This window comes from Haliotis rubra, unplaced genomic scaffold (genome assembly GCF_003918875.1).
Source record: "Haliotis rubra isolate DU_JTF1 unplaced genomic scaffold, ASM391887v1 Scf120, whole genome shotgun sequence".
In the NCBI taxonomy this organism is placed as follows: Eukaryota; Metazoa; Mollusca; class Gastropoda; order Lepetellida; family Haliotidae; genus Haliotis; species Haliotis rubra.
Window position 1 is genome coordinate 25,346 of NW_025765115.1, and position 20,639 is coordinate 45,984.

At 40.0% G+C, this 20,639-nt stretch overlaps 1 long non-coding RNA gene and 1 other non-coding gene across 2 annotated transcripts; both read right to left on the minus strand.

Annotated features, from left to right (window-relative positions):
• Nucleotides 1-4,730: 4,730 nt before the first annotated feature.
• Nucleotides 4,731-19,677, minus strand: LOC124263690. Its single transcript, XR_006894912.1, has 3 exons — nt 19,667-19,677; nt 8,389-8,393; nt 4,731-4,849 (listed from the first exon to the last, which is right to left on the minus strand). It is a non-coding gene; the product is annotated as an uncharacterized LOC124263690 (long non-coding RNA).
• An 840-nt stretch (nt 19,678-20,517) lies between these two features.
• Nucleotides 20,518-20,590, minus strand: Trnas-gga. The gene has a single exon. It is a non-coding gene; the product is annotated as a tRNA-Ser (tRNA).
• Nucleotides 20,591-20,639: the final 49 nt, after the last annotated feature.

Below are 20,639 nucleotides of genomic sequence, written 5' to 3' on the forward strand. Positions count from 1 at the left end.
TAAATGTTTGTATTTTACAGATTCTTTAAACAATGGCGGAGGCATGTACTCAAACAGATCTGGCATCTGAGGAAGATAGTGTGGAAAATGGCCAGGGTATGTAATTGATGTACAGTATATTGCTGTAGTTAAGCCCGAAATTTTGAGGACCAAAAAAAAACCAGAATCTGTACATGGGGGTCAGCTTATCACGGGGTAAACTTTTGTCAACAGTTTTTCATGGGGTAAGAAAATGACATCAATATGATAGTGATTGCTGTGAATAATGTGGACCAAAGCTGTAAATATCGGAGAATAAACTTGCATTATTACCCCATAACAACAAAGTTGTGGGGGTATAAAAAGCATATCGTCTGTGTGTCCGTATTTTTTGCTGTTTCCATGGAAACATGACTTAAGCTGCGACTATGAGGATGTCATCTTGTCAGGAGCAGATCTCCTAAACTATACATGCTAGCTTCATCAAACTTGGTACACATATCAAGCATGATCCATAGGCGATGCCATTTGATGGTTAGACCCAGATACAAATTTATTAGTTTTCCTTATCCTGACTCATGTATTATTGCTTGTCTCCTTCCTTTCGAGCGTTAGTGGAACACTTGTATCTCCTTTTTGAAGCTCCCTTCCAAAAATCAGGCGTAAAATCACTACTCACCACGGGTTGTCTCCCTCTGGTTTTGGCGGGGAAAAGCGAGCCACCCGTCTTCCCATGCTTCACTCTCTCCTTCTTTCCCTAGTGGGCCGGTTGGGAGGCGCCTGTGTCTCCAATACGGCACTATATCCTTTGATTAATTAGTTATTTCCCTATAAGTTACCTTTATAAGGTTTCAGGAGTATCCTTCTACAATATGGTTTGAAATTTATTACGTAATTTGACTGTTTATTCCACGGTTTTACGTGATTGTTCAGTTGTTTACATTTCATGAAAACCTGTTTTAGTTGTAGGTTTAGGTTATCTGCTGCAGACCAGCATTTACTGTGCCCCAGTTGCACAAAAATATGTACTTCCAGCTCTCAGCTGTAACTTATGTCAGCAATTAACACAAATTCAATTTAATAATTATTATTTCTCTGTACTTAGTGCTGCTAAGGATAAATCCAGGCGACTTTTGCAAGTCATGGATAAACCGGCTGAGTCCCTCAAGAGCTGTCTATCGTTGGCAGGCGACATATTCCATCCAGTGACCTGCGAAGCGTCCTCTGAAGATGGAAGTGGGATGATGTCTGCCATTACATGAAGAAAAAGGTCTTCTACAGCCGGACAACTCCTTAACCCATCACGAAGAAGAAGAGGCCATCTTCAGCGCAGAAGAAATCTTACACCCCTAAGACTTCAAGCAGCTCTCACGGGGAGTTCTTAGCAGATTCTGAGGACCTTTTCGGCCTGAAATCGTCCGATGGAAGAGAGGACTTTATGATGAGCTGCTGTTGATCATCCCAGAGATACAGCATAGAAAAGGAAGCAGGCCTCAGCAGCGGTAGCGTCCAGCAGCCCTATCACGCCAGTCCGAGTTACCTTCTACACTGACAGCAGAGATCCATGAGGCACAGCGATCCCTGGACCATGTCGCTACCATCTCAGATCGACATCTCTACAATGGTGCAGACATTCAACCCGGGGAGGGCCTTTATGCAGCAATTCTCTCAACAGATGATGGAGATGATGGAGAAGCCCGGCAGGGAAAGAACCTCGCATGATGGACAGCCAGGCGGCTCTCATGCTCAAGTCATCAACCTCCAGAGAGGATCAGACCTGCATGAAAGACCCCACACTGATGATACATCTAGGGGAGGCCCACCAGAGAATCTAGCTCTAGGACTAAGAGCAGATCACGCTACATGGCGTCAGCAAACCTACTTGGCGCTTGGGGCGGCATGCTCTTCAAGAACAATGAGATCGTCATCAGATGATGAGGCTAATGAAGAACCTTCTGCTTGGGGTACCCACTTAGCAGAGAAAGAAACCTACACCACCTAGAAGGTCGAGGGAGGCGTTTGGGACTCAGACCCTCAACAAAATCTCTCACCTGCTGTGAAGGTCATCTGAATTATCTTCAGGGCGTCAACAACAAGATCGTCCACGGCAGTCTTCCTGGAATACATTGCCAGGAAGGCAATCCCGATCGACTAGATTGCAGATGCGCCTCTTAGAACTACTGCGTAGTTCAACATGCTCATCCCCGCATAGATCGCCGCGTAGATGCGCCCGCGCAGAATCCCAACAAGGATGGTCAGCGATCTTATGCCAGTGGACATGATACAGAGGACAATGGCGGTATCATATTTTAGGACTCAGAGATAAAATATTGGATGGCTAATGGACTGGACCTAGCATCACCCACAGGCCCCACTGCGGGTCAGAAAATCGATAAACTAGGCGGTTTAGTATCAACACCCCCTACTATATAATACATAAAGGTTCATCACAGAAATCACGGTGACATGATGAGAAACCCGGACAATTACGCTGCGTCAATTACTATATCATTATTTTAAAGGGTCTCACAAGTATCAAAGCTTTTGTCCATATCTCCGATGTATGTAGGAGGCATATACAGTGCACTCTGTCTAATTAGGGACCAACTTGGGACCGACTTAAAAGTCTGAATTATACAGTAGTCCCAAGTACACAGATTTTTAATGGAGTTATCTCCCTATTATCAGCAGAATTAAAATTTATAAACTATTTTTCGCAATGTTATTGAAAACATCGCGATTCTCGGACACCTAGCTTGACGGCGGGTCCACAATAACATTAATCAAGAAAGCAAAATTCATGAAATAAATTGAATAAACTAATGAATGAAATCAAACAACATTCATAAAAGTTGTCAAGCGTGCATATAAAATTACTATTTCCATCTGTTTGATGCGATCATGTAATGTAAGTCAAGTCACTGACAAGTGACATCTGACTCTCGCGCATCAATCTTCATTTCGGACCACGATGTTCAATGCGAAAATATATACATGAAGCATTTTGGCTGGAGGTCATAGCCTATGCCGCGATAAGTCCAGAATCGTTCAGCTTCATTTCATTGATGGTAGCAATTCCTTACTTAATATGTTCAGAATAGCGTATTTTACCCAGAACTTTTGTCTAAATCTAAAGTTTTAGTTTTACGAGGGCGGTATCCGTTACGTAATATGATTGGCTGCCTTAGGTCATGTGTCTGATTTTGACCAATCCGCGACCCTGATAGCAGACTGTGGCGAAAAGCGTCATTAGAAACCAATCTTTATCCAATAAAATAAGCTTCTTACAACTGATTGATATCACACTGTGTCCAAAGCGGACTTCCTGCTCAGTCCGAATTATATAGCAATGTTTTTACATGTAACTACCTTATCGGAGCTGACACTTTGGTCGAAATCCGAAATAATGAGAGTCCGAGATACAAGAACTTTTTATTATGACAACAAGAAGGATTACGTCGAGGGACCCGTGAGTTCAGTCCTGTTTATACAGCAATCCGAGAAAGACAGAGTCCGAGTTTGACAGAGTGCACTGTACATAAACTTTCGTGGGGATGCATTGATGATAGGTTTTATTAAATGCGCCAAAGACCGAGTTGCTGTGCGGGAAATTGTACAAAACTAGATCGTCAATCATAATCAGATTGAGTTAATAAAATGACCCAACAAATGCGTCGCGAAAATGAGAGAGGAAACCCAAGCGTCTATCATCAAGATGTCACTATCTGATGTTTTATCTTGGTAAAGAATAATTTTTAAAAGAAACGAGTACAAATAAATTTTAAAGAAACGAAATTCATTCAGTGCTGTGTTGGCCAATTTGATTAGCTGGCGACCTAGTTTTGTACACTTCCCGCTGCAACTTAGGTCGATTTGGCGATTTAGTAAAACCCATCAAATGCATCCCCACGCAAAGCGCGTACAGTGCACTCTGTCAAAGCTCGGACTCTGTCTTTCTCGGTTGCTGTATAAACAGGACTGAACTCCGCGGTCCGGCGTAATCCTTCTTTGTTGTCATAATAAAAAGTTCTGTATCTCGGACTCTCATTATTTGGATTTGGACCAAAGTGTCGGCCCGATAAGGTAGTTACATGTAAAAACATTGCTATATAATTAGGACTGAGCAGGAAGTCCGCTTGGACACAGTGTGATATCAATCAGTTGTAAGAAGCGATTTTGTGGATAAAGATTGGTTTCTAATGGCGCTTTTAAATACAGTCTGCTATCAGGGTGAAGTGATTGGTCAAAATCAGACACATGACCTAAGGCAGCTAATCATATTACGGCAATGGATACGGTCGCAAATGCGAAAACTTTTAGATTTAGACAAAAGTTCTGGGTAAAATAATGCTATTCTGAACATATTAAGTAAGGAATTGCTACCTATCACGTAAATGATGGAGCGTATTCGACTTATCGTGCTAGGCTATGACCTGTGCCAAAAAATGCTTCATGTATATATATTTTAGCATTGAACACTTCGTGTCGGTAGTGAAGATTGATTGGCGAGAGCGAGATGTCACTTGTCAAGTGACTTGACTTACATTACATGATGGCACAAACAGATGGAAATAGTAATTTTTATATATGCGTTTGACAACTTTTATGAATGTTGTTTGATTTCATTCATTAGTTTATTCAATTTATTTCATGAATTTTGCTCTTTGACAATATGTTATTGTGGACCAGCTGCGAAGCAGGTGTCCGAGAATCGTTGTTTTCAATAACATTGCGAAAAATAGTTTATAATTTTAATTTTACTGATAATAGGGAGATAACTCCATTAAAATCTGTGTATTGCCGGACTACTGTATAATTCGGACTTTTTAGTGCGGTCCCAAGCTGGTCGAATTAGACAGGAAGTGCACTGCTATATGCCTCCTACATACATCCCGGAGATATGGACGAAAAAGCTTTTGATACTTGTGAGACCTTTAAAATCACGATATAGTAATTGGCGTGATAAGCGTAATTGTCCGGTTTTCGATCATGTCACCGTATTTCTGTGATGAACCTTTATGTATTATATAGTAGGGGGTGTTGATACTAAACCGGGGCCTAGTTTATCGATTTTCTGACCGCGAAGTGGGGGCCTGTGGGTGATGCTAGGTCCAGTCCATTAACCATCCAATATTTTATCTCTCTGGAGTCGAGAAATATGATACGCCATTGTCCTCTGTATCATGTCCACTGGCATAAGATCGTTGACCATCCTTTGTTGGGGATCTGCGTGGCGATCTACGTGGCGATCTATGTGGGGGATGAGCATGTTGAACTACGTGTAGTTCTAAGAGGCGATCTGCAATCTTAAGTCGGGATTGCCTTCCTGGCAATGTATTCCAGGAAGACTGCGTGGACGATCTTGTTGTTAATGGCTCCTGAAGATAATTCAGATGACCTTCCGTGCAGGAGGTGAGAGATTTTGTTGAGGGTCTGGAGTCCCGAAACGCTCTCTCGACCTTCTAGGTGGTGTGTAGGTTTCTTTTCTCTGCGAAGTGGGTAGCCCTGCGAGAAGGTTCTTCATTAGCCTCATCATCTGATGGCGATCTCATTGGTTCTGAAGAGCATGCCGTCCCGCGCAAGCAGGTTTGCTGGCGTCATGTAAGCGTAGATCTGCTCTTAGTCCTAGAGCTAGATTCTCTGGTGGGCCTCTCAGATGTATCATCAGTGTGGGGTCTTTCATGCAGGTCTGGATCCTCTCTCAGGTTGATGACTTGAGCATGAGAGCGCCTGGCTGTCCATCATGTGAGGCTCTTTCTGCTTGTGGCGCTTCTCCATCATCTCCATCATCTGTTGAGAGAATTGCTGCATAAAAGGCCCGGGGTTGAATGTCTGCGACCATTGTAGAGATGTAAATTATCTGAGATAGTAATTGTGATATGGTCAGGGATCGCTGTGCCTCATGGATCTCTGCTGTCAGTGTAGAAGGTAACTTTCGGACTGCGTAGATAGGGGCTGCTGGCGTTACCGTTGCTGAGGCCTGCTTCCTTTTCTTATGCTGTATCTCTGGGATGATCAACAGCAGCTCATCATAAAGTCCTCTCTCTTCCATCGGGGCCCGATTTGCCGAAAAGGTCCTCGTAATCTCGCGAAGAACTCCCCCGGTAGAGAGCTGCTTGAAGTCTTAGGGGTGTAAGATTTCTTCTCGCGTTGAAGATGGCCTCTTCTTCGCCAGTATGGGTTAAGGGAGTTGTCCGATGTAGAAGACCTTTTCTTGATGTAATGGCAGACATCATCCGCCCATCTTCAGAGGGCGCCTCCGGCGGAGTCACTGGATGGAGTATGTCGTCTGCCAACTTGATAGACAGCTCTTGAGGGACTCAGCCGGTTTATCCATGACTTGCAAAAGTCGTCTGGATTTATCCTTATGCGCGCCTAAGTACAGAGAAATAATAATTATTAAATTGAATTTGTGTTAATTGCTGACATAAGTTACAGCGAGGCTGGAAGTACATATTTTTGTGCAACTGGGGCACAGTAAATGCGGGTCTGCAGCAGATAACCCTAAACCTACAACAAAAACAGGTTTTCATGAAATGTAAACAACTGAACAATCCGTAAAAACCGTGAATAAACAGTCAAATTACGAATAAATTTCAAACCATATTGTAGAAGGATGCTCCTGAAACCTTATAAAGGTAACTTATAGGGAAATAACTAATTAATCAAAGGATATAGTGCGTGTGGACACGAAGGCTCTCCCAACCGTCCACTAGGGTAAGAAGGAGAGTGAAGCATGGGAAGATGCGGTGGTGCCGTTTTCCGCCAAAACCAGAGGGGAGACAACCCGTGGTGAGTAGTGATTTTCACGTCTGATTTTTTTTTGGAAGGGGCTTCAAAAGGAGATACAAAGTGTTCCACTAGCGTTAGGAAAGGAAGGAGACAAGCAATAATACATGAGTCAGGATAAGGAAAACTAATAAATTTGTATCTGGGTCTAACCATCAAATGCGCGTCTATGGATCATGCTTGATATGTGTACCAAGTTTGATGAAGCTAGCATGTATAGTTTAGGAGATCTGCTCCTGACAAGATGACATCCTCATAATTAAGCAGCTTAAGTCATGTTTCCATGGAAACAGCAAAAATCTGGACCTTACAGGCCTTGCGTTTCTATACCCCCACAACTTTGTTGTTGCGGGGGTAATAATACAAGTTTATTCTCCGATATTTACAGCTTTGGTCCACATTATTCACAGCAATCACTATCATATTGATGTCATTTTCTTACCCCATGAAAAACTGTTGACAAAAGTTTACCCGTAGATAAGCTGACCCCCATGTACAGACTGGTTTTTTTGGTCCTCAAAATTTCGGCTTAACTACAGCAATATACTGTACATCAATTACATACCCTGGCCATTTCCACACTATCTTCCTCAGATGCCAGATCTGTTTGAGTACATGCCTCCGCCATTGTTTAAAAGAATCTGTAAAATACAAACATTTACATGACATAAAATCGCTCAAATATAGGTCTGTTAAGAATCAGCCTGTACAAAACCTAGGATGATTTTTACTGACAATTGCATGTTTTCAAATCCATCAAGTATAACATGTGACATACAAGAGGTCAGGTTCACCCACCTGAGTACATAACAATCAGGTGAAGGATTTGCTAGGGTTTCAAACTAGGTTCCTGTGACAAGAAGCTAAGGCAAAATGTTAAAAGTTTGGAAATGTTTTTAAACTATATTAACACCTACATTTTCTTAAACAAACATCCTTAGACTTAAATTCAAACATACTTCAAAATTACACTCAACATCAAAGAGCCAAACTATGAATGTAATGCCTTTATCTCAATAATGGTTCGGTTACCACCTTTACAGAGAAGTAGCTAGGTTGCAAACTAAGGGCATGTTCTTAACTACCAAATTTGAGGAATTATTACCAAATTGTCTGAAGAGCTGTGTATCAGCCTCAGGAATCCTACAAGGACTAAGCATGTTAGGCACTGTGTCAGTGTTTGCTGTATGTAAGTATCAAAAACAAAGAAAGGCCAAGGAGTGCAATTTCAAATATTTGAATGAGAGCGGCTTTCATTTTTTTATCGAATCAACAATTTTCTGCAGTAGTATTTCCAGTTAACGTTTTACAAAGGACTCAAGGTCTGAACACTTGGGTATGTTGTCCATTCATAGTCTGGATGGAAAATGAAAACAAACATTATCCACCAAGAATACTTCTCTACATACATAAGTTCGTGATACATTATATTTCTAATGATACAGGAACATATAATGAAGCATATATTTTCCACTACTAGTCCACACTGTGTCCGGTATAGTGCTTACCAAAATATCATGATTTAGATGAATATAACAGTCTATCAATGCCCTAATTGCAGTCTATGTGATTCCTATTGTGAAATACATGTATGTTTGTGTCATGTATGTTTGTGTCTACTAGTACTACTAGCCCCAACTTGTGTCTTTTCATTTCCTGGGCGAAGTGTACATATGGTTTGGCATGAAATGCATGTGGACCCGTTTTTTGTAAATATCTCTTCTTCCAATGATCCAATCGATCTCAAACTGTGCAAGTGGATGTTTTGTCAGACAACCTAATCACATTGTAAATCACCAATGTTATGCATTTGTATGAAAGAATCTGTCTATGTAACTGTCAACAAAATAAACAGCAGAATGCAGACTGCTTGCAGAGGGAGGAGCCAATGACCTGTAACAGCGGCAGTGGTGGGTCATAAAGGTCAACGTTCGTCCAATGTAAGGTCAGCTATGCACGTGACAGGTATGAAGAGGTGTCACAGGTCGTCAATAGGGTAAGGTGGGTGCCAACTGTTAACCATCCTACAGAGTTTGTTTCTCTGAGTTGTTCAACATTAACCACAAAACCCATTTGTGAGAATTATTCTGTAGGTTAAAATCTTTAAATTTGTAATGTTAATGTCATATTTTGTTTATGCAGTACCTAAGTGGAAATGCATTTAAAGAACACAGAAAGTATATTTACACTAAATCATTAATCGGACCACCTATGGTTAGAACTCAACAACTGTTAAAGCCCGTTCCTGGGACACAAGCACACACAATCATGCACACTCATTGAAGAAAAGATAGAATGAAGACAAAAAGTGTTATGTTTTGATGTAGTTCACATTCCAAATTAAACAATGCATTTCTAATAACTTTAAGCATATAGATAGTTAGTATTTATATTTTCATGATAATTTTATGTGAAATGGAGTGTTTCATGTTACACTATAAGTTGTTGGAATTAGTCAGTGCTGTCATTGTTAAAAGAAGTCATATTTCTCTGAGAGCATATCTGGCTGGATACTATTATTATCTGTAAACATAATAATAGAATTAAACTTCATCAAGTTCACTCCATTCTTCCACAGAGGAATCATCAGGGTCAGACGAATGACAACTGGATTAACTGTTTGCTCCTTCAAGCCATCTTTGAGCCAGTACTCTTTCTCCACCTTCTTGACATGTTCAACACATGCATGCCAGCGTGCAATGTCAATGTCACATATAGCAGTGTTGACAATGTGCTTGACATCATTCAACTTGAATGATTGATTTTTCCGGGCAACTGTACTTTTAAGGTCTCCCCAAATAAGTTTGATTGGGTTGAGATCACAGTGGTACGGTGGTAATCTCAAGACCGTATGGCTGTGTTGGCGTAGCATGTTGTCAATGTTATATCTGGGTGTAGGTTTGTTAGGTTTAATCAAAGAGTACAACTGTGGTTTAGTGGCCTTAATTGAAAATTGTATATTGTTATTTGTTAGCCATTGCTGCATATCTGACTTCTTTGTATTGGAGGTTGGGCACCTATTGTTTGGATCTCGAACACTGTGATAGTAGCATTGTCCATGACAACAAGACTTTTTGTAAGGCAGAGCTGGCAACAATTGTTCCTCAACATACTGTGTAAAACCGTTGAGTTCATTTCTGTATGATAGTCCCTACCATATGTGCTCTTTGGCCGAAATACCAGATCACACCCAGGTAGGAATCCACGGTGGGAACCAGCATGAAGAGCGATTAACCGTTCACCTTTGCCTGTTGGTATTTTCCTACTATCACTGGGATCAATGGGTAGCCTCTGTCTGACAGCAGTATGGTTTGCATTGACCCAGGTCTCATCAGATATATAGGTTCGAACCCATCCTCTCTTGCCTGCTTAATTTCTCTCAGATAGTTACACCTTATTTTTCGCAATATCAGATCTCTCACACATTACAAGTTTCTGGTTTGCTACCTTCTTGTACTTGTATCCAAATTTGAGCAGTAGTTTGCTTAGCATAAACCTAGCAGCATTAATGTCGTGATCCTCTGCAAGGATGAGTTTTAACTTTCTTGTGGACAGGTGTTCATTTCTAGCAAATAGCTGGCGAATGACATCTCTGATGACCCTGATGTCAAAAGAATCTAACTTTGGATGCCTACCTTTTTGTACAAGGTTTTGTTTCTTGGTTGTTGGTTTATTTTTCACAATTTTTAGCACGATGTTCTTTTTCATGCCAAGAGCAAAAGTTGTAAGTTTCATGTAATCCGACACCTTATAAATCGGTTTGCTACGTTTGCTCTCTTTTTAAAAAAAATTCAACACATTTCTAATTAACCCCCTGGATGCCACAGGGACATATATGTCCTTCCCCTTCAACCCTCAATTTCAAGTCCAATAACAATCAAAATATCCCACGCACACAAATACACTTCACAATTTCGAATTCTGCGGGAAATGTCCTGTTTCTTGATACCATCCACTACTATTTTAGACAAAGCTCAAGTGCTGAAAATGACCTTTCAAAATAGGCTTCATAAAAAATGTCGTCATTTTTGACAAAGTACGAAATCGCGATTCACAGCGTTATTTGCTGTATGTTTTGAAATGTGAAAATCGGATAATTCCTGGGAGTATTGAATTTAAAAAATAACATATTAATTAACACTGATATCACTTTTACATGAAATGCGCTAATGATAATTCTGAAGCGTTGCCGATGAATCTAGAATCGGTTGGGATGTTTTCGAAAATACACTTACACGAGCGCCCGTGAAGGCGCTTTCCGCCATATTGGATAGTGTTTACAAAATCATGTTTAGCGAAGGCGGTATTGAGGCGCCTATTACATCAGGTATATTTCATATTCAGCCCGAAAAATGCATCACTGAATTCCCCATACATTTTAGAATCAAATTGCAACTGGTCTTTGTCACCAATACCAACTGTCCAGATAAAATGAGGGCGAAACATATTGGGTGTGAAAGCGAACTGGCGTGCTCCAAAGACTTGCTGGTTCCAAATGTAAACAAAGACAAATTCGATTTTTACATTTGCGTAGCATTTTCTGAAATTTTTCCAACATTCATCCGTCTATTCATTGCTTGCAATGGCTCAATACATTTGGAATATGCATGGAAAGAGTATAAGTAGTAAGAAATAGGAAATTATAAATAGATACAATGCAATGATTTGATAATTCATCAGAAATTGTCAAAATTTCCGTGCAGCGTGGCCATGACTGGCCTTAAAATCCGCAGAGCGACAAAGTGTAATTATCAGCATTTCTGGCTTCTTCTCTTTCTTACAGTGAAAGCGATAAAAACATATAACAATACACAGATAGTCAGAATCATTCTGATTACTTACATGTCATAGTTATGTACAAACGATCACTGAATCAATGGAAGGGTCCTCGCAAAATCCTGTGTATCCTTGTCAGCAAAGCCGCCATTTTGTAAGAAAGAGGTCATCGGTAGTGATGTCATACGTCAACATTGTTGTACATATTAGGCAATTTCTTTGAGGTGAAGGTCGGTTGAACAAGAGTAAACACAATCGCCCAATCCTTCCGATCACCCTCTCAGTATTATGATGTTTATTTTGAGTAACGTTCAGACACTTTTTCATGAAACTCACTTCAGTATCTACATTTGTCCAATATCATATCATACGTGCATATAGGGCTTACAGTGTTTTATTCTTTGAACAATCTATGATTGTTTGAATAATATTTACATAAGAAATTGACACATTTAGTGCAGTACATTATATTCTAAACCTTTACACAAGTGTTAGAAGATCAAACGTAGCCATAACTGCAATTACTTTAGTTCCTATGATGTACAATATTCAATGCATTTGAACTAATATTGCAGTTTGACATGAACAGGTTAATGAACGGCGATTTCATTAAACCTTATAAGTAAAGCTGATAATATTTAATGAAAATGATTTATGTATGTTATGAAATGTATATGCACACACATTTAAAGGAATTGTCTTGTTCTTTGCACATTTCTGTGTCGTTTTATAGAGAAAACAATGATGTATATTGATTGGCCAGATCTTGGCGTTTGTCGAGGAAGCGTTTCATGATTCACTATCATTGTTTTCGATAATATAATCAATTCATATTCGATTTAACAATATTGTGATGACAGGATATCAAACTCTAACTATATTTATCACGAAAATTGTTTAAAATATATAAACCATGTCATGTCTTAATTTAGACAAATCTTACATCCATATTCTAATATATAGTGCATTACTAGATCCATCTATAAAAGCTATCTTTTTGCATCTTCCATTGCATACTTATGAAGAGAAATAGCTACATAATCATAAATAAAGAAAATTCTTATCCTAAACAAAATATTGGTGTTGTGAAATGTTATTTTTCATTTACGTTAAATTGATGCCAAACAGGTGCGCGTGTTGCTCATGATAAGATACACAGTCAAACTGTCTAATTGTTGATATATTCAGGACACTATTTAAATGAAAAAAACAGTCATTTTATGTTTTGTCTAAAGAGTGTTAATCCTGACAAAGAAGCCGAAACCCTTTCACAAAATTAATGGAAATTGGGTGAGATATATACCAATCAGCATACCAATGTCGTCTTTTTCCGACGTCGCAAAATGCACAAAACAAGCAATGACGTCAACTAAAATGTTGTATTATTTTCAGCAATTTCATTACATTTGAAGATATGGCTAGTACTCTTGTAATAACGATGCAAAATTAGTCAAAATACATCTACACAAACAGGAGAATATGGGAATCGGAGAACTAACTTATATATCGGATAGGGCCATGCAAATCGCTATTACGCGCTTTCACATGTAGTACGTTGTCATCTTTTCTTATAAATTGTGAAACTACCAAAGCATTATCCGCTCTTATTGGGGAACTTTGAATTGGAATAGTTTGGTTCACGTGAACAAAAATAACGAAAATATAGCGTCAGTATCCACAAAAATACTCTCCATGTGATCTGAGTTACATTGACCTAGTATTAAGCATAGCGGAGTTATGTCCCTTATCATTATACGTGTATGACCTCTCTGTCGTCGTTTGGCGTCATAGAAGAAAATCCATTTTTGACATTTATTGCGAGTCATTTTTAATGTTGGTAGCATAATGATATGCATAAGCACATAAATCCAATTCATGTACACTTATGTCGTTCAGATATCAGGCTGTATTTTCTTCGCTCACACTTTCCGTAAAGATGCCAAAATAAAACATTCGTAGCACAGTGCTTTTATTGGTGCGAGATAAAAACCTGAGAAATTTACTGTTTTTTAACGGATAACAACAATTTGGACAACATTTAGCAAGGTCTATTTCTCAAACCGCCCGAGGTAGTTGCACTTATATTTATACCAGCGGATTGGAAATTTAATATTCTACATTTCTGTGTAATTTTATAGCCGTCACGTTGATCCAGGACCCGCCTTGGCATAATTCTCGCGACAGCGTTCACTTTTCAAAAAGTATGAAAATGTGAGCCTGAAAAAAAACTCGGCATCAAGGGGGTTAAACATTTAGCATCATCTGAATAAGCTTTCATGATGACAGCTAGAAGTAGTCAATGTGAATGATCCAAACGGTCTATCACTGTGCAGTGCACAGGTAACTATCATGAACTGCAAGTGCATTGACCCTTATGACCCACCACTGTCGCTGTTACAGGTCATTGGCTCCCTCCCTCTGCAAGCAGTCTGCGTTCTGCTGTTTATTTTGTTGACAGTTACATAGACAGATTCTTTCATACAAATGCATAACATTGGTGATTTACAATGTGATTAGGTTGTCTGACAAAACATCCACTTGCACAGTTTGAGATCGATTGGATCATTGGATGAAGAGATATTTACAAAGTATAAGTAATGACTTATTTGAGCATAAACAAAATATTTCAGACATGTGTTTTCTTATTTGTTTTTTATGGTATTGTACCTTTATGTAATCTCTTACTTAGTTTCTACATTCAGAATTTGGGCTAGTGAATTATTTTGTGGTCTAATAAACTTTCAGGCATAGCTAGCCTGTCTGGCTAACCAAGTTTGGAAACTATTTTGCACACTGAATACTCAGTTACACACGATAATGCAGCTCCTGGGAGGAAGCTAATTTCACACAAGACAACACAGCGTACAGTGTTTCTTAAAGCTTTTTCAAATTACATTACACCTTGTGTTGTCATAAAGGCAATTTTCACTCATCACTAAAATACACTTGAAAGATCAAAAGAGGCTTCAGACAACAAATGATGAAGAGGTGCTTAGACTCACGTTTGCCATATTCATGTTACCTGGCACTAGAAAAAAAACAACAGCATTGTCCACACAATACAAATAAACATGACAAACTCAGCTGCACAAGTGAAAGCCAGGAGTCAACTGTATCCTAGTATTCATGATATTAATGATTGTTTCTAAACAAAATCACTACAATTCCTGATAATAAAAAATATAATAAAACAATAGTTTGCATGGCTTATAATATTGATGACTTGCGTGGGAAATAGATCATGTGTGTACATGTGCATGTTACATGGTGTGGGTTGAAGATGTGAAAATCAATCATTTGTTGTGATACTTCATGTATCATGTATTAGAGCAAACATGTACAAGATATAACACCACAACAACACTGTGCATATACTAAAAAAGTCAAACCTGTCAATCTAAAATTATTCATATGGGCACAACAATATGACAATGGTAAGTTTGTAAACGCACGGAAAAGACCTTGCACATACCCTACTGAATGGTAGCTCATCATTCATAACATAAACAACCTCCAGTTAAGACAAAGCAATTTAAACGATAAGCATAATGTTAGTAATGTTCAAATGCCATCATAACTCAATCAAAATTTCTAGGTAAATATCCTGATATTGAATCACATCTTACAGCGAATTTAATGCTCTTAGAATTTCCCAACCCTAACCGGGCCCCTTATGATAACGAAACCAGCGGGTTCGCTCGCTCGTGTCTGCACTGGAATAGAACGTGGGACACACACACTAAATACAACTCCACACATTTCAAACATCCGGTATCTCGGCACTTGGTAGCTAAAACAACTACAATATAGGCTGGATCGGACATAATGCCTTACTGAACGCTATCTGTATCGATTTGGAGACGTCTCGGCGAAATGGGAAGTCACCAGATGGTTGTTTTGGTTCGGGGGTCACCAGAAAATTGTTCGTTAGCATGGAAACTACTTGATCAAACGCATCCAAACTCACCTTAAATGTCGGTGTAAGTCCTTTAGTTAGTCAAGACATATGAATGAAGGTAATGTGAAATCACAGAACCCCAATATGGGTCTTGAGAATCGAGCAAAGTCTACACCCAGACCCGTCGAGACAATGTCTGCTGAACCATCTAGGTCACACTGCGCGTGCGTGAAAATCGATTGGGTGTTGGATCGGCTTTTGCTGCGAAAGCGGATCGCATGTGTAGAGGTGTTTGGCTGGAAGCCCACATATATTTACACACTATACACATGGGTTTGAGAATGAAATGTTTCAGATAATGTGACACTATAAGTATCCCAATTCTGGGTCGTTATGCAATTCACACGCCATATCAGTAGTACTGTTCCTGAGCGATGCTGGCCTCCTGCTCCTGAGCAAATAGTTCTTCTGTCGCATTAATTATGCAATTGTACTGTATATTTAATAATATATAAAATATACTCATAAATAATTATGGTCTACATGCGATCCTCACTGTTCATACAGAACATGTAAGTATGCCTATACATAGGTATACCTCTATCATTTAAATTTATCTCAATAAAAAAGGTTCCATGTATAAAAATGTATACTAACGAATGTCCTTATATATAACACGACGTTAAGAATATTGTTATTGTACTACCAGTGTTGAACAAATAGAATACAAAATACCTTTTTCAGAGACGTAAACTGCTTCTGACAAGAGAAATTCATCACAACAAATTAATTATTCGTTATAAGATGAACGCTCGTTATAATGCCAAGTTAATCCTCTTTCACTACATTTGAAAAGAAACAAGGATGTTTTTATTTTTCACATAGAAAACTCGTCTTTCACATTTCATCCGTTCCTTGGTCTGTATAATGTTGTTTTCTTTTTCTTTTTTGTGTGTTTTCTCTGAGTAAATCCCAGCTTCGTCCAGGTGATATTTATACACATTTATCAATATTTTTATTACGATCAAACCTCATGCAAAATATTTTACCTCATTCAATGCACCTACTATCAACATCTCTTAATGACGCTATTTAATTATGTTCACGTATGTATGTGTTACTATTCACGTTCGTATACGGCCTCTATACACCTGCAATGCTTACCCTCCCCATCGCATTTCATACCCAAGCTCCCGCCACCTTTAAGTCATACCATTGTTTGATTATATTATTGTATATATCAATAATAAAATATTCCTAAACTATCGAATACATTATTTTCATTGCCTCTCTGTTCAGCCCCTCCCCAAGTTCCCTCTCCAAGAAACTCATACAATATTGTATGGTTGTATATTGTTGTCCATTACAGTGATTAAAACAGTGTTAATCTATCGTCAATATCGTTATTTGTGGTCTTTCTGTTCTCGATACATATTTTAATTATATGATACTACAGCCAATACCTTCCGCGTTTACCCTTTCGAAGAGTGTGTCTATATCACCCACCGTCGACACGCACTTCCAGGGCCTCAAGAGTCTGGGCTGATCCGTTCACCATCAATATGTGAAAACTATTTCACCTCCCGACAAGCTCTCACATCTGCCTAGGTCAAATACAACATATCGGGAACCGTTTAGCTTAGTGTGCGCATTCTAGGAAAGACCGCCCACAGTTTTATTTTCGCACTGGCAAACCCTTAAACCATTGAGCAGTTTGAGCCTATTTCTGCCGTGGGAAGTGCGTCACGAGCGCGACAGGGGGCTTGGCTACAAGGGAGGTAACTACAATCAAGCGCGGCTTCCCGTTAACGACTGCTGGAGTGGGAAGGGGTTTAGCGCTGCTGACGGGAATTTTCCACTCATATCACCGCGGGAGACGCCAGGAATTGGCTCCTCTTCTGACAAATGATTCGATCCGTCTCCATGGAAATGAGACAGACAAAGAGAGTTTGGGGTTATATTCAGTCTTAGCCAGAGGCAATGTTGAGAAGGGCAATGTAGGTATAATAAATTGTCATGGTCATACAATTCATCGACCAGAGATTTTATGCATGGGCTCAGCACGTGTGTATCAATTATCTAAGGAGTTAGGTAGTTTAATGTTTATTACGCCATGTTTCGTCGGTTGCATGGTTCCTTGTTGGCGACTGGCTACAAATAAATTATTCATATATGTATATGTTTATATCACAAATCGATTGTTCATTAGGTACAATTGTTTTAAATATCATAAAATACTCATTAGGATATCGCATATAGCTGGATACTGATATCACGTGAGATGGCTTACACTGTCACATGTCGATGTAATGTGACACACAATTAAACCAGGTCACGTCACATGAGAGATGTGACACACAATTACACTGTCACATGTCGATGTAATGTGACACACAATTAACCAGGTCACGTGAGAGATGGCTTACACTATCGCATGTCGATGTAATGTGACACACAATTCACCGTGAGAGGTCACGTGAGGAGATGGCTTACACTGCCATCTGTCGATGTAAGATGTAACCAGAGAGATGAAGATGGCTTACACTGTCGCCCGTCCATGTAATATGACACACAATGGCCAGGTCACGTGAGAGATGACTTACACTGTCACATGTCGATGTAATGTGACACACAATTAACCAGGTCACGTGAGAGATGGCTTACACTATCGCCCGTCCATGTAATATGACACACAATTAACCAGGTCTCGTGAGATGTCGATGTTACACTGTCGCCCGTCCATGTAATATGACACACAATGGCCATGTCACGTGAGAGATGACTTACACTGTCACATGTCGATGTAATGTAACACACAATTAACCAGGTCACGTGAGAGATGGCTTACACTGCCATCTGTCGATGTAAGATGACACACAATTAACCAGTTCTCGTTAGAGATGGCTTACACTATCGCCCGTCCATGTAATATGACACACAATTAACCAGGTCACGTTGAGGGATGGCTTACACTGTCACATGTCGACGTAATGTGAAACACACAAGGGCCAGGTCACGTGAGAGATGGCTTGCACTGTCGCCCGTCCATGTAATATGACACACAATTAACCAGGTCACGTGAGAGATGGCTTACACTATCGCCCGTCCATGTAATATGACACACAATTAACCAGGTCACGTGAGAGATGGCTTACACTGTCGCCCGTCCATGTAATATGACACACAATGGCCAGGTCACGTGAGAGATGCCTTACACTGTAACATGTTGATGTAATGTGACACACAATTAACCAGGTCACGTGAGAGATGGCTAACACTTTCGCCCGTCCATTTAATATGACACACAATTAACCAGGTCACGTGAGAGATGGCTTACACTGTCGCCCGTCCATGTAATATGACACACAATGGCCAGCTGGTCACGTGAGAGATGACTTACACTGTCACATGTCGATGTAATGTAACACACAATTAACCAGGTCACGTGAGAGATGGCTTACACTGTCGCCCGTCCATGTAATATGACACACAATAACCAGGTCACGTGAGAGATGGCTTACACTGTCACCCGTCCATGTAATATGAACACACAATTAACCAGGTCACGTGAGAGATGATGACACTGCACACTGTCATGTCGATGTAATATGACACAACAATTAATGGCTTACACAGGTCACGTGTCACATGTCGATGATGGCACAATTACAGGTCACTATCACTATCGCCCGTCCATGTTATATGACACACAATTAACCAGGTCACGTGAGAGATGGCTTACACTGTCGCCCGTCCATGTAATATGACACACAATGGCCAGGTCACGTGAGAGATGGCTTACACTGTAACATGTCGATGTAAGATGACACACAATTAACCAGGTCACGTGAGGGATGGCTTACACTGCCATCTGTCGATGTAAGATGACACACAATTAACCAGGTCTCGTGAGAGATGGCTTACACTGTCGCACGTCCATGTAATATGACACACAATTAACCAGGTCACATGAGAGATGGCTTACACTGTCGCCCGTCCATGTTATATGACACACAATGGCCAGGTCAGAGCGGGTGGGTGTGCACTCAAGTGTAACGGCTGGTTCATTTGCAGATGCCCTCACGGCTCATTGTGTGTGTGTATATATAGAGATGTTGGGTTTTCTAAATACATGCTCATTTTTTGTGTATAACATTTTGCAATCAACAGACATCATAACATGTTATGTGTTCAAGTATCACACCTGCCTGTCTGCGTAATTACATAATGTGACAGAGACCGAACTCGGGCCATAAATCAATGCACTTTGTTTATGGTGTATAGCCTGATTGGTGTTAAGTTCAAATTGCATGTGGTCAGTGATCGCAGTTGTGTATTGAATGTTGTCATTAGCAGACAGGCAGGCAGACACACATGTGTCAATAAAACAAGGCATTGAGTTTTGTCTGTGACAACGACATATCTATATCACAGTTAGAAATTCTGTCAACGCTAAATAATGACATTGCTTTCAAGTATCGAACTGAGAAAGTGACTCGGTAAGAAGAACGTGTGGTGAAATAGACAAATGAAATAATATAAACAGTAAATTTACTGTCATAACATATAAAAGCTCGCGCCTGTGAGATATCAACAAAACATTAGAAAAATAGCTCACACCAAAGCCTTCACCGAGTATTCACCGGACAACCCGCTTCCAAGTTGCGCGAACCTATTTCACTGCGCACGTGCTATGAGCGCAGCCCAGCTGTTGGAACCACTTGAATTCCCCCCAAACGCTGGGGGAAAATTAGTGAATCGTTTGAACTACGATTTCGCACGGGTTTTTTTCATCGCGTTATTTTTCAACTTTATAAGTTGAATTTGCATTTTTGATGATTTGTTTCGGTAAGTCCATACCGAAAGGTATCAGAATCTGCAAAGTTGTGTTTTACGTTGCATGTGACCTTTAAGCTGGTTTTATAGTGCAAGCTCACTGAGATACCATGCCGCAGTTAAGCATGAATACCCAACTCAGACACATTATATACTGACACCGAGCCGACCAGTTGTACCCATTAATGCCTAGTGCCAGACAGGGGCCAACAAGTACCATATTTTAACGTCTTTTGCTATGCCGCGGCCGGGGATCGAACCCGCGACCTTCCGCTCTCCGGGCGGACGCTCTAACCACTGCACCACCGAGGCGGTCTAACAGTGTTAGCTTATTGTTAGGTGTTCATACACAATAAGGCCG